The sequence below is a fragment of the Gorilla gorilla genome, chromosome 21 (genome assembly GCF_029281585.2).
Source record: "Gorilla gorilla gorilla isolate KB3781 chromosome 21, NHGRI_mGorGor1-v2.1_pri, whole genome shotgun sequence".
NCBI classification, from domain to species: Eukaryota; Metazoa; Chordata; class Mammalia; order Primates; family Hominidae; genus Gorilla; species Gorilla gorilla.
Window position 1 is genome coordinate 38726168 of NC_073245.2, and position 19874 is coordinate 38746041.

Genomic DNA, 19874 nt, shown 5'->3' on the forward strand with positions numbered 1-19874 from the left:
CCAACGGTAGAAAAGGAAATATCTTCGTATGAAACCTAGAGAGAATCATTCTCAGCAACCACTTTGGGATGTGTGCGTTCCTCTCACAGAGTTTAACCTTTCTTTTCATAGAGCACTTTGGAAACACTCTGTTTGTAAAGTCTGCAAGTGGATATTTGGACCTATTTGAGGATTTCGTTGGAAACGGGATTTCTGCATCTAGCGCTAGACAGAAGAATTCTCAGTAACTTCTTTAGGCTGCGTGTGTTCAACTCACAGAGTTGAACCTTCCTTTAGACACAGCAGATTTGAAACCCTCTTTTTGTGGAATCTGCAAGTGGAGATTTCAAGCGCTTTGGGGCCAACGGTAGAAAAGGAAATATCTTCGTATGAAACCTAGAGAGAATCATTCTCAGCAACCACTTTGGGATGTGTGCGTTCCACTCACAGAGTTTAACCTTTCTTTTCATAGAGCAGTTTGGAAACACTCTGTTTGTAAAGTCTGCAAGTGGATATTTGGACCTCTTTGAGGATTTCGTTGGAAACGGGATTTCTGCATCTAACGCTAGACAGAAGAATTCTCAGTAACTTCTTTAGGCTGCGTGTGTTCAACTCACAGAGTTGAACCTTCCTTTAGACACAGCAGATTTGAAACCCTCTTTTTGTGGAATCTGCAAGTGGAGATTTCAAGCGCTTTGGGGCCAACGGTAGAAAAGGAAATATCTTCGTATGAAACCTAGAGAGAATCATTCTCAGCAACCACTTTGGGATGTGTGCGTTCCACTCACAGAGTTTAACCTTTCTTCTCATAGAGCAGTTTGGAAACACTCTGTTTGTAAAGTCTGCAAGTGGATATTTGGACCTCTTTGAGGATTTCGTTGGAAACGGGATTTCTGCATCTAATGCTAGACAGAAGAATTCTTAGTAACTTCTTTGGGCTGAGTGTGTTCAACTCACAGAGTTGAATCTTCCTTTAGACAGAGCAGATTTGAAACCCTCTTTTTGTGGAATTTGCAAGTGGAGATTTCAAGCACTTTGGGGCCAACGGTAGAAAAGGAAATATCTACGTATGAAACCTAGAGAAAATCATTCTCAGCAACCACTTTGGGATGTGTGCGTTCCACTGACAGACTTTAACCTTTCTTTTCATAGAGCAGTTTGGAAACACTCTGTTTGTAAAGTCTGCAAGTGGATATTTGGACCTCTTTGAGGATTTCGTTGGAAACGGGATTTCTGCATCTAACGCTAGACAGAAGAATTCTTAGTAACTTCTTTGGGCTGAGTGTGTTCAACTCACAGAGTTGAATCTTCCTTTAGACACAGCAGATTTGAAACCCTCTTTTTGTGGAATTTGCAAGTGGAGATTTCAAGCGATTTGGGGCCAATGGTAGAAAAGGAAATATGTTCGTATAAAAACTAGAGAGAATCATTCTCAGCAACCACTTTGGGATGTGTGCGTTCCACTCACAGAGTTTAACCTTTCTTTTCATAGAGCGGTTTGGAAACACTCTGTTTGTAAAGTCTGCAAGTGGATATTTGGACCTCTTTGAGGATTTCGTTGGAAACGGGATTTCTGCATCTAACGCTAGACAGAAGAATTCTCAGTAACTTCTTTAGGCTGAGTGAGTTCAACTCACAGAGTTGAACCTTCCATTAGACACAGCAGATTTGAAACCCTCTTTTTGTGGAATCTGCAAGAGAAGATTTCTAGCGTTTTGGCGCCAACGGTAGAAAAGGAAATATCTTCGTATAAAAACTAGAGAGAATCATTCTCAGCAACCACTTTGGGATGTGTGCGTTCCACTCACAGAGTTTAACCTTACTTTTCATAGAGCACTTTGGAAACACTCTGTTTGTAAAGTCTGCAAGTGGATATTTGGACCTCATTGAGTATTTCGTTGGAAACGGGATTTCTGCATCTAACGCTAGACAGAAGAATTCTCAGTAACTTCTTAGGGCTGTGTGTGTTCAACTCACAGGGTCGAACCTTGCTTTAAACAGAGCAGATTTGAAACCCTCTTTTTGTGGAATTTGCAAGTGGAGATTTCAAGCGCTTTGGGGCCAACGGTAGAAAAGGAAATATCTTCGTATGAAACCTAGAGAGAATCATTCTCAGCAACAACTTTGGGATGTGTGCGTTCCACTCACAGAGTTTAACCTTTCTTTTCATAGAGCACTTTGGAAACACTCTGTTTGTAAACCCTGCAAGTGGATATTTGGACCTCTTTGAGGATTTCGTTGGAAACGGGATTTCTGCATCTAACGCTAGACAGAAGAATTCTCAGTAACTTCTTTGGGCTGCGTGTGTTCAACTCACAGAGTTGAACCTTCCTTCAAACAGAGCAGATTTGAAACCCTCTTTTTGTGGAATTTGCAAGTGGAGATTTCAAGCGCTTTGGGGCCAACGGTAGAAAAGGAAATATCTTCGTATAAAAATCAGCGAGAACCATCCTCAGCAACCACTTTGGGATGTGTGCGTTCCACTCACAGAGTTTAACCTTTCTTTTCATATAGCACTTTGGAAACACTCTGTTTGTAAAGTCTGCAAGTGGATATTTGGACCTCTTAGAGGATTTTGTTGCAAACGGGATTTCTGCGTCTAACGCTAGACAGAAGAATTCTCAGTAACTTCTTTGGGCTGCGTGTGTTCAACTCACAGAGTTGAACCTTCCTTTAGACAGAGCAGATTTGAAACCCTCTTTTTGTGGAATCTGCAAGTGGAGATTTCTAGCGTTTTGGCGCCAACGGTAGAAAAGGAAATATCTTCGTATAAAAACTAGAGAGAATCATTCTCAGCAACCACTTTGGGATGTGTGCGTTCCACTCACAGAGTTTAACCTTTCTTTTCTTAGAGCACTTTGGAAACACTCTGTTTGTAAAGTCTGCAAGTGTATATTTGGACCTCTTTGAGGATTTCGTTGGAAACGGGATTTCTGCATCTAACGCTAGACAGAAGAATTCTCAGTAACTTCTTTGGGCTGCGTGTGTTCAACTCACAGAGTTGAACCTTCCTTTAGACAGAGCAGATTTGAAAACCTCTTTTTGTGGAATTTGCAAGTGGAGATTTCAAGCGCTTTGGGGCCAACGGTAGAGAAGGAAATATCTTCGTATAAAAACGAGAGAGTATCATTCTCAGCAACCACTTTGGGATGTGTGCGTTCCACTCACGGAGTTTAACCTTTCTTTCCATAGAGCGGTTTGGAAACACTCTGTTTGTAAAGACTGCAAGTGGATATTTGGACCTCTTTGAGGATTTCGTTGGAAACGGGATTTCTGCATCTAACGCTAGACAGAAGAATTCTCAGTAACTTCTTTGGGCAGCGTGTGTTCAACTCACAGATTTGAACCTTCCTTTAAACAGAGCAGATTTGAAACCCTCTTTTTGTGGAATTTGCAAGTGGAGATTTCAAGCGCTTTGGGGCCAACGGTAGAAAAGGAAATATCTTCGTATGAAACCTAGAGAGAATCATACTCAGCAACCACTTTGGGATGTGTGCGTTCCACTCACAGAGTTTAACCTTTCTTTTCATAGAGCAGTTTGGAAACACTCTGTTTCTAAAGTCTGCAAGTGAATATTTAGACCTCTTTGAGGATTTCGTTGGAAACGGGATTACTGCATCTAACGCTAGACAGAAGAATTCTCAGTAACTTCTTTGGGCTGCTTGTGTTCAACTCACAGAGTTGAACCTTCCTTTAGACAGAGCAGATTGGAAACCCTCTTTTTGTGGAATTTGCAAGTGGAGATTTCAAGCGCTTTGGGGCCAACGGTAGAAAAGGAAATATCTTCGTATAAAAACCAGAGAGAATCATTCTCAGCAACGACTTTGGGATGTGTGCGTTCCACTCACAGAGTTTAACCTTTCTTTTCATAGAGCACTTTGGAAACCCTCTGTTTGTAACGTCTGCAAGTGTATATTTGGACCTCTTTGAGGATTTCGTTGGAAACGGGATTTCTGCATCTAACGCTAGAAAGAAGAATTCTCAGTAACTTCTTTGGGCTGTGTGTGTTCAACTCACAGGGTTGAACCTTCCTTTAAACAGAGCAGATTTGAAACCCTCTTTTTGTGGAGTTTGCAAGTGGCGATTTCAAGCGGTTTGGGGGCAACGGTAGAAAAGGAAATATCTTCGTATGAAACCGGGAGAGAATCATTCTCAGCAACCACTTTGGGATGTGTGCGTTCCACTCACAGAGTTTAACCTTTCTTTTCATAGAGCACTTTGGAAACACTCTGTTTGTAAAGTCTGCAAGTGGATATTTGGACCTCTTTGAGGATTTCGTTGGCAACGGGATTTCTGCATCTAACGCTAGACAGAAGAATTCTCAGTAACTTCTTTAGGCTGCGTGTGTTCAACTCACAGAGTTGAACCTTCCTTTAGACAGAGCAGATTGGAAACCCTCTTTTTGTGGAATTTGCAAGTGGAGATTTCAAGCGCTTTGGGGCCAACGGTAGAAAAGGAAATATCTTCGTATAAAAACTAGAGAGAATCATTCTCAGCAACCACTTTGGGATGTGTGCGTTCCACTCACAGAGTTTAACCTTTCTTCTCATAGAGCAGTTTGGAAACACTCTGTTTGTAAAGTCTGCAAGTGGATATTTGGACCTCTTTGACGATTTCGTTGGAAACGGGATTTCTGCATCTAACGCTAGACAGAAGAATTCTCAGTAACTTCTTTATTCTGCGTGTGTTCAACTCACAGAGTTGAACCTTCCTTTAGACACAGCAGATTTGAAACCCTCTTTTTGTGGAATCTGCAAGTGGAGATTTCAAGCGCTTTGGGGCCAACGGTAGAAAAGTAAATATCTTCGTATAAAAATCAGCGAGAATCATTCTCAGCAACCACTTTGGGATGTGTGCTTTCCACTCACAGAGTTTAACCTTTCTTTTCATATAGCACTTTGGAAACACTCTGTTTGTAACGTCTGCAAGTGGATATTTGGACCCCTTTGAGGATTTCGTTGGCAACGGGATTTCTGCATCTAACGCTAGACAGAAGAATTCTCAGTAACTTCTTTAGGCTGCGTGTGTTCAACTCACAGAGTTGAACCTTCCTTTAGACAGAGCAGATTTGAAACCCTCCTTTTGTGGAATTTGCAAGTGGAGATTTCAAGCGCTTTGGGGCCAACGGTAGAAAAGGAAACATCTTCGTATAAAAACTAGCGAGAATCATTCTCAGCAACCACTTTGGGATGTGTGCGTTCCACTCACAGAGTTTAACCTTTCCTTTCATAGAGCAGTTTGGAAACACTCTGTTTGTGAAGTCTGCAAGTGGATATTTGGAGCTCTTTGAGGATTTCGTTGGAAACGGGATTTCTGCATCTAACGCTAGACAGAAGAATTCTCAGTAACTTCTTTGGGCTGTGTGTGTTCAACTCACAGGGTTGAACCTTCCTTTAAACAGAGCAGATTTGAAACCCTCTTTTTGTGGAATTTGCAAGTGGAGATTTTAAGCGCTTTGGGGCCAACGGTAGAAAAGGAAATATCTTCGTATGAAACTTAGAGAGAATAATTCTCAGCAACCACTTTGGGATGTGTGCGTTCCACTCACAGAGTTTAAACTTTCTTTTCATAGAGCGCTTTGGAAACACTCTGTTTGTAAAGTCTGAAAGTGGATATTTGGACCTCTTTGAGGATTTCGTTGGAAACGGGATTTCTGCATCTAACGCTAGACAGAAGAATTCTCAGTAACTTCTTTAGGCTGCGTGTGTTCAACTCACAGAGTTGAACCTTCCTTTAGACACAGCAGATTTGAAACCCTCTTTTTGTGGAATTTGCAAGTGGAGATTTCAAGCGCTTTGGGGCCAACGGTAGAAAAGGAAACATCTTCGTATGAAACCTAGAGAGAATCATTCTCAGCAACCACTTTGGGATGTGTGCGTTCCACTCACAGAGTTTAACCTTTCTTTTAATAGAGCAGTTTGGAAACACTCTGTTTGTAAAGTCTGCAAGTGGATATTTGGACCTCTTTGAGGATTTCGTTGGAAACGGGATTTCTGCATGTAACACTAAACAGAAGAATTCTCAGTAACTTCCTTGGGTTGCGTGTGTTCAACTCACAGAGTTGAACCTTCCTTTAGACAGAGCTGATTTGAAACCCTCTTTTTGTGGAATTTGCAAGTGGAGATTTCAAGCGCTTTTGGGCCATCAGTAGAAAAGGAAATATCTTCGTATAAAAACTAGAGAGAATCATTCTCAGCAACCACTTTGGGATGTGTGCGTTCCACTCACAGAGTTTAACCTTTCTTTTCATAGAGCACTTTGGAAACACTCTGTTTGTAAAGTCTGCAAGTGGATATTTGGACCTCTTTGAGGATTTCGTTGGAAACGGGATTTCTGCATCTAACACTAGACAGAAGAATTCTCAGTAACTTCCTTGGGTTGCGTGTGTTCAACTCACAGAGTTGAACCTTCCTTCAGACAGAGCAGATTTGAAACCCTCTTTTTGTGGAATTTGCAAGTGGAGATTTCAAGCGCTTTGGGGCCAACAGTAGAAAAGGAAATATCTTCGTATCAAAACTAGAGAGAATCATTCTCAGCAACCACTTTGGGATGTGTGCGTTCCACTCACAGAGTTTAACCTTTCTTTTCATAGAGCACTTTGGAAACACTCTGTTTGTAAAGTCTGCAAGTGGATATTGGACCTCTTTGAGGATTTCGTTGGAAACGGGATTTCTGCATCTAACGCTAGACAGAAGAATTCTCAGTAACTTCTTTAGGCTGCGTGTGTTCAACTCACAGAGTTGAACCTTCCTTTAGACAGAGCAGATTTGAAAACCTCTTTTTGTGGAATTTGCAAGTGGAGATTTCAAGCGCTTTGGGGCCAACGGTAGAGAAGGAAATATCTTCGTTTAAAAACCAGAGAGTATCATTCTCAGCAACCACTTTGGGATGTGTGCGTTCCACTCACGGAGTTTAACCTTTCTTTCCATAGAGCGGTTTGGAAACACTCTGTTTGTAAAGTCTGCAAGTGGATATTTGGACCTCTTTGAGGATTTCGCTGGAAACGGGATTTCTGCATCTAACGCTAGACAGAAGAATTCTCAGTAACTTCTTTGGGCAGCGTGTGTTCAACTCACAGAGTTGAACCTTCCTTTAAACAGAGCAGATTTGAAACCCTCTTTTTGTGGAATTTGCAAGTGGAGATTTCAAGCGCTTTGGGGCCAACGGTAGAAAAGGAAATATCTTCGTATGAAACCTAGAGAGAATCATACTAAGCAACCACTTTGGGATGTGTGCGTTCCCCTCACAGAGTTTAACCTTTCTTTTCATAGAGCAGTTTGGAAACACTCTGTTTGTAAAGTCTGCAAGTGAATATTTAGACCTCTTTGAGGATTTCGTTGGAAATGGGATTACTGCATCTAACGCTAGACAGAAGAATTCTCAGTAACTTCTTTGTGCTGCGTGTGTTCAACTCACAGAGTTGAACCTTCCTTTAGACAGAGCAGAGTGGAAACCCTCTTTTTGTGGAATTTGCAAGTGGAGATTTCAAGAGCTTTGGGGCCAACGGTAGAAAAGGAAATATCTTCGTATAAAAACTAGAGAGAATCATTCTCAGCAACCACTTTGGGATGTGTGCATTCCACTCACAGGGTTTAACCTTTCTTTTCATAGAGCGGTTTGGAAACACTCTGTTTGTAAAGTCTGCAAGTGGATATTTGGACCTCTTTGAGGATTTCGTAGGAAACGGGATTTCTGCATCTAACGCCAGACAGAAGAACTCTCAGTAACTTCTTTAGGCTGCGTGTGTTCAACTCACAGAGTTGAACCTTCCTTTAGACACAGCAGATTTGAAACCCTCTTTTTGTGGAATCTGCAAGTGGAGATTTCTAGCGTTTTGCGCCAACGGTAGAAAAGGAAATATCTTCGTATAAAAACCAGAGAGAATCATTCTCAGCAACGACTTTGGGATGTGTGCGTTCCACTCACAGAGTTTAACCTTTCTTTTCATAGAGCACTTTTAAACCCTCTGTTTGTAACGTCTGCAAGTGTATATTTGGACCTCTTTGAGGATTTCGTTGGAAACGGGATTTCTGCATCTAACGCTAGAAAGAAGAATTCTCAGTAACTTCTTTGGGCTGTGTGTGTTCAACTCACAGGGTTGAACCTTCCTTTAAACAGAGCAGATTTGAAACCCTCTTTTTGTGGAATTTGCAAGTGGAGATTTCAAGCGCTTTGGGGCCAACGGTAGAAAAGGAAATATCTTCGTATGAAACCTAGAGAGAATCATACTCAGCAACCACTTTGGGATGTGTGCGTTCCACTCACAGAGTTTAACCTTTCTTTACATAGAGCAGTTTGGAAACACACTGTTTGTAAAGTCTGCAAGTGAATATTTAGACCTCTTTGAGGATTTCGTTGGAAATGGGATTACTGCATCTAACGCTAGACAGAAGAATTCTCAGTAACTTCTTTGTGCTGCGTGTGTTCAACTCACAGAGTTGAACCTTCCTTTAGACAGAGCAGAGTGGAAACCCTCTTTTTGTGGAATTTGCAAGTGGAGATTTCAAGCGCTTTGGGGCCAACGGTAGAAAAGGAAATATCTTCGTATAAAAACTAGAGAGAATCATTCTCAGCAACCACTTTGGGATGTGTGCATTCCACTCACAGGGTTTAACCTTTCTTTTCATAGAGCGGTTTGGAAACACTCTGTTTGTAAAGTCTGCAAGTGGATATTTGGACCTCTTTGAGGATTTCGTTGGAAACGGGATTTCTGCATCTAACGCTAGACAGAAGAATTCTCAGTAACTTCTTTAGGCTGCGTGTGTTCAACTCACAGAGTTGAACCTTCCTTTAGACAGAGCAGATTTGAAACCCTCATTTTGTGGAATTTGCAAGTGGAGAGTTCAAGCGCTTTGGGGCCAACGGTAGAAAAGGAAATATCTTCGTTTGAAACCTAGAGAGAATCATTCTCAGCAACCACTTTGGGACGTGTGCGTTCCACTCACAGACTTTAACCTTTCTTTTCATAGAGCAGTTTGGAAACACTCTGTTTGTAAAGTCTGCAAGTGAATATTTAAACCTCTTTGAGGATTTCGTTGGAAACGGGATTACTGCATCTAACGCTAGACAGAAGAATTCTCAGTAACTTCTTTGTGCTGCGTGTGTTCAACTCACAGAGTTGAACCTTCCTTTAGACAGAGCAGATTGGAAACCCTCTTTTTGTGGAATTTGCAAGTGGAGATTTCAAGCGCTTTGGGGCCAACGGTAGAAAAGGAAATATCTTCGTATAAAAACTAGAGAGAATCATTCTCAGCAACCACTTTGGGATGTGTGCGTTCCACTCACAGAGTTTAACCTTTCTTCTCATAGAGCAGTTTGGAAACACTCTGTTTGTAAAGTCTGCAAGTGGATATTTGGACCTCTTTGAGGATTTCGTTGGAAACGGGATTTCTACATCTAACGCTAGACAGAAGAATTCTCATTAACTTCTTTAGGCTGCGTGTGTTCAACTCACAGAGTTGAACCTTCCTTTAGACACAGCAGATTTGAAACCCTCTTTTTGTGGAATCTGCAAGTGGAGATTTCAAGCGCTTTGGGGCCAACGGTAGAAAAGGAAATATCTTCGTATGAAACCTAGAGAGAATCATTCTCAGCAACCACTTTGGGATGTGTGCGTTCCACTCACAGAGTTTAACCTTTCTTTTCATAGAGCAGTTTGGAAACACTCTGTTTGTAAAGTCTGCAAGTGGATATTTGGACCTCTTTGAGGATTTCGTTGGAAACGGGATTTCTGCATCTAACGCTAGACAGAAGAATTCTTAGTAACTTCTTTGGGCTGAGTGTGTTCAACTCACAGAGTTGAATCTTCCCTTAGACAGAGCAGATTTGAAACTCTCTTTTTGTGGAATTTGCAAGTGGAGATTTCAAGCGCTTTGGGGCCAACGGTAGAAAAGGAAACATCTTCGTATAAAAACTAGCGAGAATCATTCTCAGCAACCACTTTGGGATGTGTGCGTTCCACTCACAGAGTTTAACCTTTCTTTTAATAGAGCAGTTTGGAAACACTCTGTTTGTAAAGTCTGCAAGTGGATATTTGGACCTCTTTGAGGATTTCGTTGGAAACGGGATTTCTGCATCTAACACTAGACAGAAGATTTCTCGGTAACTTCCTTGGGCTGCGTGTGTTCAACTCACAGAGTTGAACCTTCCTTTAGACAGAGCAGATTTGAAACCCTCTTTTTGTGGAATTTGCAAGTGGAGATTTCAAGCGCTTTGGGGCCAACAGTAGAAAAGTAAATATCTTCGTATAAAAATCAGCGAGAATCATTCTCAGCAACCACTTTGGGATGTGTGCTTTCCACTCACAGAGTTTAACCTTTCTTTTCATATAGCACTTTGGAAACACACTGTTTGTAAAGTCTGCAAGTGGATATTTGGACCTCTTTGAGGATTTCGTTGGCAACGGGATTTCTGCATCTAACGCTAGACAGAAGAATTCTCAGTAACTTCTTTAGGCTGCGTGTGTTCAACTCACAGCGTTGAATCTTCCCTTAGACAGAGCAGATTTGAAACTCTCTTTTTGTGGAATTTGCAAGTGGAGATTTCAAGCGCTTTGGGGCCAACGGTAGAAAAGGAAACATCTTCGTATAAAAACTAGCGAGAATCATTCTCAGCAACCACTTTGGGATGTGTGCGTTCCACTCACAGAGTTTAACCTTTCTTTTCATAGAGCAGTTTGGAAACACTCTGTTTGTAAAGTTTGCAAGTGGATATTTGGACCTCTTTGAGGATTTCGTTGGAAACGGGATTTCTGCATCTAACACTAGACAGAAGATTTCTCGGTAACTTCCTTGGGCTGCGTGTGTTCAATTCACAGAATTGAACCTTCCTTTAGACAGAGCAGATTTGAAACCCTCTTTTTGTGGAATTTGCAAGTGGAGATTTCAAGCGCTTTGGGGCCAACGGTAGAGAAGGAAATATCTTCGTATAAAAACGAGAGAGTATCATTCTCAGCAACCACTTTGGGATGTGTGCGTTCCACTCACGGAGTTTAACCTTTCTTTCCATAGAGCACTTTGGAAACACTCTGTTTGTAAAGTCTGCAAGTGGATATTTGGACCTCTTTGAAGATTTCGTTGGAAACGGGATTTCTGCATCTAACCCTAGACAGAAGAATTCTCAGTAACTTCTTTGGGCAGCGTGTGTTCAACTCACAGATTTGAACCTTCCTTTAAACAGAGCAGATTTGAAACCCTCTTTTTGTGGAATTTGCAAGTGGAGATTTCAAGCGCTTTGGGGCCAACGGTAGAAAAGGAAATATCTTCGTATGAAACCTAGAGAGAATCATACTCAGCAACCACTTCGGGATGTGTGCGTTCCACTCACAGAGTTTAACCTTTCTTTTCATAGAGCAGTTTGGAAACACTCTGTTTGTAAAGTCTGCAAGTGAATATTTAGACCTCTTTGAGGATTTCGTTGGAAACGGGATTACTGCATCTAACGCTAGACAGAAGAATTCTCAGTAACTTCTTTGTGCTGCGTGTGTTCAACTCACAGAGTTGAACCTTCCTTTAGACAGAGCAGATTGGAAACCCTCTTTTTGTGGAATTTGCAAGTGGAGATTTCAAGCGCTTTGGGGCCAACGGTAGAAAAGGAAATATCTTCGTATAAAAACCAGAGAGAATCATTCTCAGCAACGACTTTGGGATGTGTGCGTTCCACTCACAGAGTTTAACCTTTCTTTTCATAGAGCACTTTGGAAACCCTCTGTTTGTAACGTCTGCAAGTGTATATTTGGACCTCTTTGAGGATTTCGTTGGAAACGGGATTTCTGCATCTAACGCTAGAAAGAAGAATTCTCAGTAACTTCTTTGGGCTGTGTGTGTTCAACTCACAGGGTTGAACCTTCCTTTAAACAGAGCAGATTTGAAACCCTCTTTTTGTGGAATTTGCAAGTGGAGATTTCAAGCGCTTTGGGGCCAACGGTAGAAAAGGAAATATCTTCGTATGAAACCGGGAGAGAATCATTCTCAGCAACCACTTTGGGATGTGTGCGTTCCACTCACAGAGTTTAAACTTTCTTTTCATAGAGCACTTTGGAAACACTCTGTTTGTAAAGTCTGCAAGTGGATATTTGGACCTCTTTGAGGATTTCGTTGGAAACGGGATTTCTGCATCTAACGCTAGGCAGAAGAATTCTCAGTAACTTCTTTAGGCTGCGTGTGTTCAACTCACAGAGTTGAACCTTCCTTTAGACACAGCAGATTTGAAACCCTCTTTTTGTGGAATTTGCAAGTGGAGATTTCAAGCGCTTTGGGGCCAACGGTAGAAAAGGAAATATCTTCGTATGAAACCTAGAGAGAATCATTCTCAGCAACCACTTTGGGATGTGTGCGTTCCACTCACAGAGTTTAACCTTTCTTTTCATAGAGCACTTTGGAAACACTCTGTTTGTAAAGTCTGCAAGTGGATATTTAGACCTCTTAGAGGATTTCGTTGGAAACGGGATTTCTGCATCTAACGCTAGACAGAAGAATTCTCAGTAACTTCTTTGGGCTGCGTGTGTTCAACTCACAGAGTTGAACCTTCCTTTAGACACAGCAGATTTGAAACCCTCTTTTGTGGAATTTGCAAGTGGAGATTTCAAGCGCTTTGGGGCCAACGGTAGAAAAGGAAATATCTTCGTATGAAACCTAGAGAGAATCATACTCAGCAACCACTTTGGGATGTGTGCGTTCCACTCACGGACTTTAACCTTTCTTTTCATAGAGCAGTTTGGAAACACTCTGTTTGTAAAGTCTGCAAGTGAATATTTAGACCTCTTTGAGGATTTCGTTGGAAACGGGATTTCTGCATCTAACGCTAGACAGAAGAATTCTCAGCAACTTCTTTGTGCTGCGTGTGTTCAACTCACAGAGTTGAACCTTCCTTTAGACAGAGCAGATTGGAAACCCTCTTTTTGTGGAATTTGCAAGTGGAGATTTCAAGCGCTTTGGGGCCAACGGTAGAAAAGGAAATATCTTCGTATAAAAACTAGAGAGAATCATTCTCAGCAACCACTTTGGGATGTGTGCGTTCCACTCACAGAGTTTAACCTTTCTTCTCATAGAGCAGTTTGGAAACACTCTGTTTGTAAAGTCTGCAAGTGGATATTTGGACCTCTTTGAGGATTTCGTTGGAAACGGGATTTCTACATCTAACGCTAGACAGAAGAATTCTCAGTAACTTCTTTAGGCTGCGTGTGTTCAACTCACAGAGTTGAACCTTCCTTTAGACACAGCAGATTTGAAACCCTCTTTTTGTGGAATCTGCAAGTGGAGATTTCAAGCGCTTTGGGGCCAACGGTAGAAAAGGAAATATCTTCGTATGAAACCTAGAGAGAATCATTCTCAGCAACCACTTTGGGATGTGTGCGTTCCACTCACAGAGTTTAACCTTTCTTTTCATAGAGCAGTTTGGAAACACTCTGTTTGTAAAGTCTGCAAGTGGATATTTGGACCTCTTTGAGGATTTCGTTGGAAACGGGATTTCTGCATCTAACGCCAGACAGAAGAATTCTTAGTAACTTCTTTGGGCTGAGTGTGTTCAACTCACAGAGTTGAATCTTCCCTTAGACAGAGCAGATTTGAAACTCTCTTTTTGTGGAATTTGCAAGTGGAGATTTCAAGCGCTTTGGGGCCAACGGTAGAAAAGGAAACATCTTCGTATAAAAACTAGCGAGAATCATTCTCAGCAACCACTTTGGGATGTGTGCGTTCCACTCACAGAGTTTAACCTTTCTTTTCATAGAGCAGTTTGGAAACACTCTGTTTGTAAAGTTTGCAAGTGGATATTTGGACCTCTTTGAGGATTTCGTTGGAAACGGGATTTCTGCATCTAACACTAGACAGAAGATTTCTCGGTAACTTCCTTGGGCTGCGTGTGTTCAATTCACAGAATTGAACCTTCCTTTAGACAGAGCAGATTTGAAACCCTCTTTTTGTGGAATTTGCAAGTGGAGATTTCAAGCGTTTTGGGGCCAACAGTAGAAAAGTAAATATCTTCGTATAAAAATCAGCGAGAATCATTCTCAGCAACCACATTGGGATGTGTGCTTTCCACTCACGGAGTTTAACCTTTCTTTCCATAGAGCGGTTTGGAAACACACTGTTTGTAAAGTCTGCAAGTGGATATTTGGACCTCTTTGAGGATTTCGTTGGAAACGGGATTTCTGCATCTAACGCTAGACAGAAGAATTCTCAGTAACTTCTTTGGGCAGCGTGTGTTCAACTCACAGATTTGAACCTTCCTTTAAACAGAGCAGATTTGAAACCCTCTTTTTGTGGAATTTGCAAGTGGAGATTTCAAGCGCTTTGGGGCCAACGGTAGAAAAGGAAATATCTTCGTATGAAACCTAGAGAGAATCATTCTCAGCAACCACTTTGGGATGTGTGCGTTCCACTCACAGAGTTTAACCTTTCTTTTCATAGAGCGCTTTGGAAACACTCTGTTTGTAAAGTCCGCAAGTGGATATTTGGACCTCTTTGAGGATTTCGTTGGAAACGGGATTTCTGCATCTAACGCTAGACAGATGAATTCTCAGTAACTTCTTTAGGCTGCATGTGTTCAACTCACAGAGTTGAACCTTCCTTTAGACACAGCAGATTTGAAACCCTCTTTTTGTGGAATTTGCAACTGGAGATTTCAAGCGCATTGGGGCCAACGGTAGAAAAGGAAACATCTTCGTATGAAACCTAGAGAGAATCATTCTCAGCAACCACTTTGGGATGTGTGCGTTCCACTCACAGAGTTTAACCTTTCTTTTCATAGAGCAGTTTGGAAACACTCTGTTTGAAAAGTCTGCAAGTGGATATTTGGACCTCTTTGAGGATTTCGTTGGAAACGGGATTTCTGCATCTAACACTAGACAGAAGAATTCTCAGTAACTTCCTTGGGTTGCGTGTGTTCAACTCACAGAGTTGAACCTTCCTTTAGACAGAGCAGATTTGAAACCCTCTTTTTGTGGAATTTGCAAGTGGAGATTTCAAGCGCTTTGGGGCCAACAGTAGAAAAGGAAATATCTTCGTATAAAAATCAGCGAGAATCATTCTCAGCAACCACTTTGGGATGTGTGCGTTCCACTCACAGAGTTTAACCTTTCTTTTCATATAGCACTTTGGAAACACACTGTTTGTAAAGTCTGCAAGTGGATATTTGGACCTCTTTGAGGATTTCGTTGGAAACGGAATTTCTGCATCTAACGCTAGACAGAAGAATTCTCAGTAACTTCTTTGGGCTGAGTGTGTTCAACTCACAGAGTTGAACCTTTCTTTAGACAGAGCAGATTTGAAACCCTCTTTTTGTGGAATTTGCAAGTGGATATTTCAAGCACTTTCGGGCCAACGGTAGAAAAGGAAATATCTTCGTATAAAACCTAGAGAGAATCATTCTCAGCAACCACTTTGGGATGTGTGCGTTCCACTCACAGAGTTTAACCTTTCTTTTCATAGAGCGGTTTGGAAACACTCTGTAAGGTCTGCAAGTCGATATATGGAACTGTTTGAGGATTTCGTTGGAAACGGGATTTCGGCATCTAACCCTAGACAGAAGAATTCTCAGTAACTTCTTTGGGCTGCGTGTGTTCAACTCACAGAGTTGAACCTTCCTTTAGACAGAGCAGATTTGAAACCCTCTTTTTGTGGAATTTGCAAGTGGAGATTTCAAGCGCTTTGGGGCCAACGGTAGAAAATGAAATATCTTCGTATGAAACCTAGAGAGAATCATTCTCAGCAACCACTTTGGGATGTGTGCGTTCCACTCACAGAGTTTAACCTTTCTTTTCATATAGCACTTTGGAAACACTCTGTTTGTAAAGTCTGCAAGTGGATATTTGGACCTCTTTGAGGATTTCGTTGGAAACGGGATTTCTGCATCTAACGCTAGAAAGAAGAATTCTCAGTAACTTCTTTGGGCTGAGTGTGTTCAACTCACAGAGTTGACCCTTCCTTTAGACAGAGCAGATTTGAAAACCTCTTTTTGTGGAATTTGCAAGTGGAGATTTCAAGCGCTTTGGGGTCAACGGTAGAGAAGGAAATATCTTCGTGTAAAAACGAGAGAGTATCATTCTCAGCAACCACTTTGGGATGTGTGCGTTCCACTCACGGAGTTTAACCTTTCTTTCCATAGAGCGGTTTGGAAACACTCTGTTTGTAAAGTCTGCAAGTGGATATTTGGACGTCTTTGAGGATTTCGTTGGAAACGGGATTTCTGCATCTAACGCTAGACAGAAGAATTCTCAGTAACTTCTTTGGGCAGCGTGTGTTCAACTCACAGATTTGAACCTTCCTTTAAACAGAGCAGATTTGAAACCCTCTTTTTGTGGAATTTGCAAGAGGAGATTTCAAGCGCTTTGGGGCCAACGGTAGAAAAGGAAATATCTTCGTATGAAACATAGAGAGAATCATACTCAGCAACCACTTTGGGATGTGTGCGTTCCACTCACAGAGTTTAACCTTTCTTTTCATAGAGCGGTTTGGAAACACTCTGTAAGGTCTGCAAGTCGATATTTGGAACTGTTTGAGGATTTCGTTGGAAACGGGATTTCGGCATCTAACGCTAGACAGAAGAATTCTCAGTAACTTCTTTGTGCTGCGTGTGTTCAACTCACAGAGTTGAACCTTCCTTTAGACAGAGCAGATTGGAAACCCTCTTTTTGTGGAATTTGCAAGTGGAGATTTCAAGCGCTTTGGGGCCAACGGTAGAAAAGGAAATATCTTCGTATAAAAACTAGAGAGAATCACTCTCAGCAACCACTTTGGGATGTGTGCGTTCCACTCACAGAGTTTAACCTTTCTTTTAATAGAGCGGTTTGGAAACACTCTGTTTGTAAAGTCTGCAAGTGGATATTTGGACCTCTTTGAGGATTTCGTTGGAAACGGGATTTCTGCATCTAACGCCAGACAGAAGAATTCTCAGTAACTTCTTTAGGCTGCGTGTGTTCAACTCACAGAGTTGAACCTTCCTTTAGACACAGCAGATTTTAAACCCTCTTTTTGTGGAATCTGCAAGTGGAGATTTCTAGCGTTTAGGCGCCAACGGTAGAAAAGGAAATATCTTCGTATAAAAACCAGAGAGAATCATTCTCAGCAACGACTTTGGGATGTGTGCATTCCACTCACAGAGTTTAACCTTTCTTTTCATAGAGCACTTTGGAAACCCTCTGTTTGTAACGTCTGCAAGTGTATATTTGGATCTCTTTGAGGATTTCGTTGGAAACGGGATTTCTGCATCTAACGCTAGACAGAAGAATTCTCAGTAACTTCTTTGGGCTGTGTGTGTTCAACTCACAGGGTTGAACCTTCCTTTAAACAGAGCAGATTTGAAACCCTCTTTTTGTGGAATTTGCAAGTGGAGATTTCAAGCGCTTTTGGGCCAACGGTAGAAAAGGAAATATCTTCGTATGAAACCTAGAGAGAATCATTCTCAGCAACCACTTTGGGATGTGTGCGTTCCACTCACAGAGTTTAACCTTTCTTTTCTTAGAGCGCTTTGGAAACACTCTGTTTGTAAAGTCTGCAAGTGGATATTTGGACCTCTTTGAGGATTTCGTTGGAAACGGGATTTCTGCATCTAACGCTAGACAGAAGAATTCTCAGTAACTTCTTTAGGCTGCGTGTGTTCAACTCACAGAGTTGAACCTTCCTTTAGACACAGCAGATTTGAAACCCTCTTTTTGTGGAATTTGCAAGTGGAGATTTCAAGCGCTTTGGGGCCAACGGTAGAAAAGGAAACATCTTCGTATGAAACCTAGAGAGAATCATTCTCAGCAACCACTTTGGGATGTGTGCGTTCCACTCACAGAGTTTAACCTTTCTTTTCATAGAGCAGTTTGGAAACACTCTGTTTGTAAAGTCTGCAAGTGGATATTTGGACCTCTTTGAGGATTTCGTTGGAAACGGGATTTCTGCATCTAACACTAGACAGAAGAATTCTCAGTAACTTCCTTGGGTTGCGTGTGTTCAACTCACAGAGTTGAACCTTCCTTTAGACAGAGCAGATTTGAAACCCTCTTTTTGTGGAATTTGCAAGTGGAGATTTCAAGCGCTTTGGGGCCAACAGTAGAAAAGGAAATATCTTCGTATAAAAATCAGCGAGAATCATTCTCAGCAACCACTTTGGGATGTGTGCGTTCCACTCACAGAGTTTAACCTTTCTTTTCATATAGCACTTTGGAAACACACTGTTTGTAAAGTCTGCAAGTGGATATTTGGACCTCTTTGAGGATTTCGTTGGAAACGGGATTTCTGGATCTAACGCTAGACAGAAGAATTCTCAGTAACTTCTTTGGGCTGAGTGTGTTCAACTCACAGAGTTGAACCTTCCTTTAGACAGAGCAGATTTGAAACCCTCTTTTTGTGGAATTTGCAAGTGGATATTTCAAGCACTTTGGGGCCAACGGTAGAAAAGGAAATATCTTCGTATAAAACCTAGAGAGAATCATTCTCAGCAACCACTTTTGGATGTGTGCGTTCCACTCACAGAGTTTAACCTTTCTTTTCATAGAGCGGTTTGGAAACACTCTGTAAGGTCTGCAAGTCGATATTTGGAACTGTTTGAGGATTTCGTTGGAAACGGGATTTCGGCATCTAACCCTAGACAGAAGAATTCTCAGTAACTTCTTTGGGCTGCGTGTGTTCAACTCACAGAGTTGAACCTTCCTTTAGACAGAGCAGATTTGAAACCCTCTTTTTGTGGAATTTGCAAGTTGAGATTTCAAGCGCTTTGGGGCCAACGGTAGAAAATGAAATATCTTCGTATGAAACCTAGAGAGAATCATTCTCAGCAACCACTTTTGGATGTGTGCGTTCCACTCACAGAGTTTAACCTTTCTTTTCATATAGCACTTTCGAAACACTCTGTTTGTACAGTCTGCAAGTGGATATTTGGACCTCTTTGAGGATTTCGTTGGAAACGGGATTTCTGCATCTAACGCTAGAAAGAAGAATTCTCAGTAACTTCTTTGGGCTGAGTGTGTTCAACTCACAGAGTTGAACCTTCCTTCAGACAGAGCAGATTAGAAACTCCCTTTTTGTGGAATTTGCAAGTATAGATTTCAAGCGCTTTGGGGCCAACGGTAGAAAAGGAAATATCTTCGTATAGAAACTAGAGAGAATCATTCTCAGCAACCACTTTGGGATGTGTGCGTTCCACTCACAGAGTTTAACCTTTCTTTTCATAGAGCACTTTGGAAACACTCTGTTTGTAAAGTCTGCAAGTGGATATTTGGACCTCTTTGAGGATTTCGTTGGAAACGGGATTTCTGCATCTAACGCTAGACAGAAGAATTCTCAGTAACTTCTTTAGGCTGCGTGTGTTCAACTCACAGAGTTGACCCTTCCTTTAGACAGAGCAGATTTGAAAACCTCTTTTTGTGGAATTTGCAAGTGGAGATTTCAAGCGCTTTGGGGCCAACGGTAGAGAAGGAAATATCTTCGTGTAAAAACGAGAGAGTATCATTCTCAGCAACCACTTTGGGATGTGTGCGTTCCACTCACGGAGTTTAACCTTTCTTTCCATAGAGCGGTTTTGAAACACTCTGTTTGTAAAGTCTGCAAGTGGATATTTGGACCTCTTTGAGGATTTCGTTGGAAACGGGATTTCTGCATCTAACGCTAGACAGAAGAATTCTCAGTAACTTCTTTGGGCAGCGTGTGTTCAACTCACAGAGTTGAACCTTCCTTTAGACAGAGCAGATTTGAAACCCTCTTTTTGTGGAATTTGCAAGTGGAGATTTCAAGCGCTTTGGGGCCAACAGTAGAAAAGGAAATATCTTCGTATAAAAATCAGCGAGAATCATTCTCAGCAACCACTTTGGGATGTGTGCGTTCCACTCACAGAGTTTAACCTTTCTTTTCATATAGCACTTTGGAAACACACTGTTTGTAAAGTCTGCAAGTGGATATTTGGACCTCTTTGAG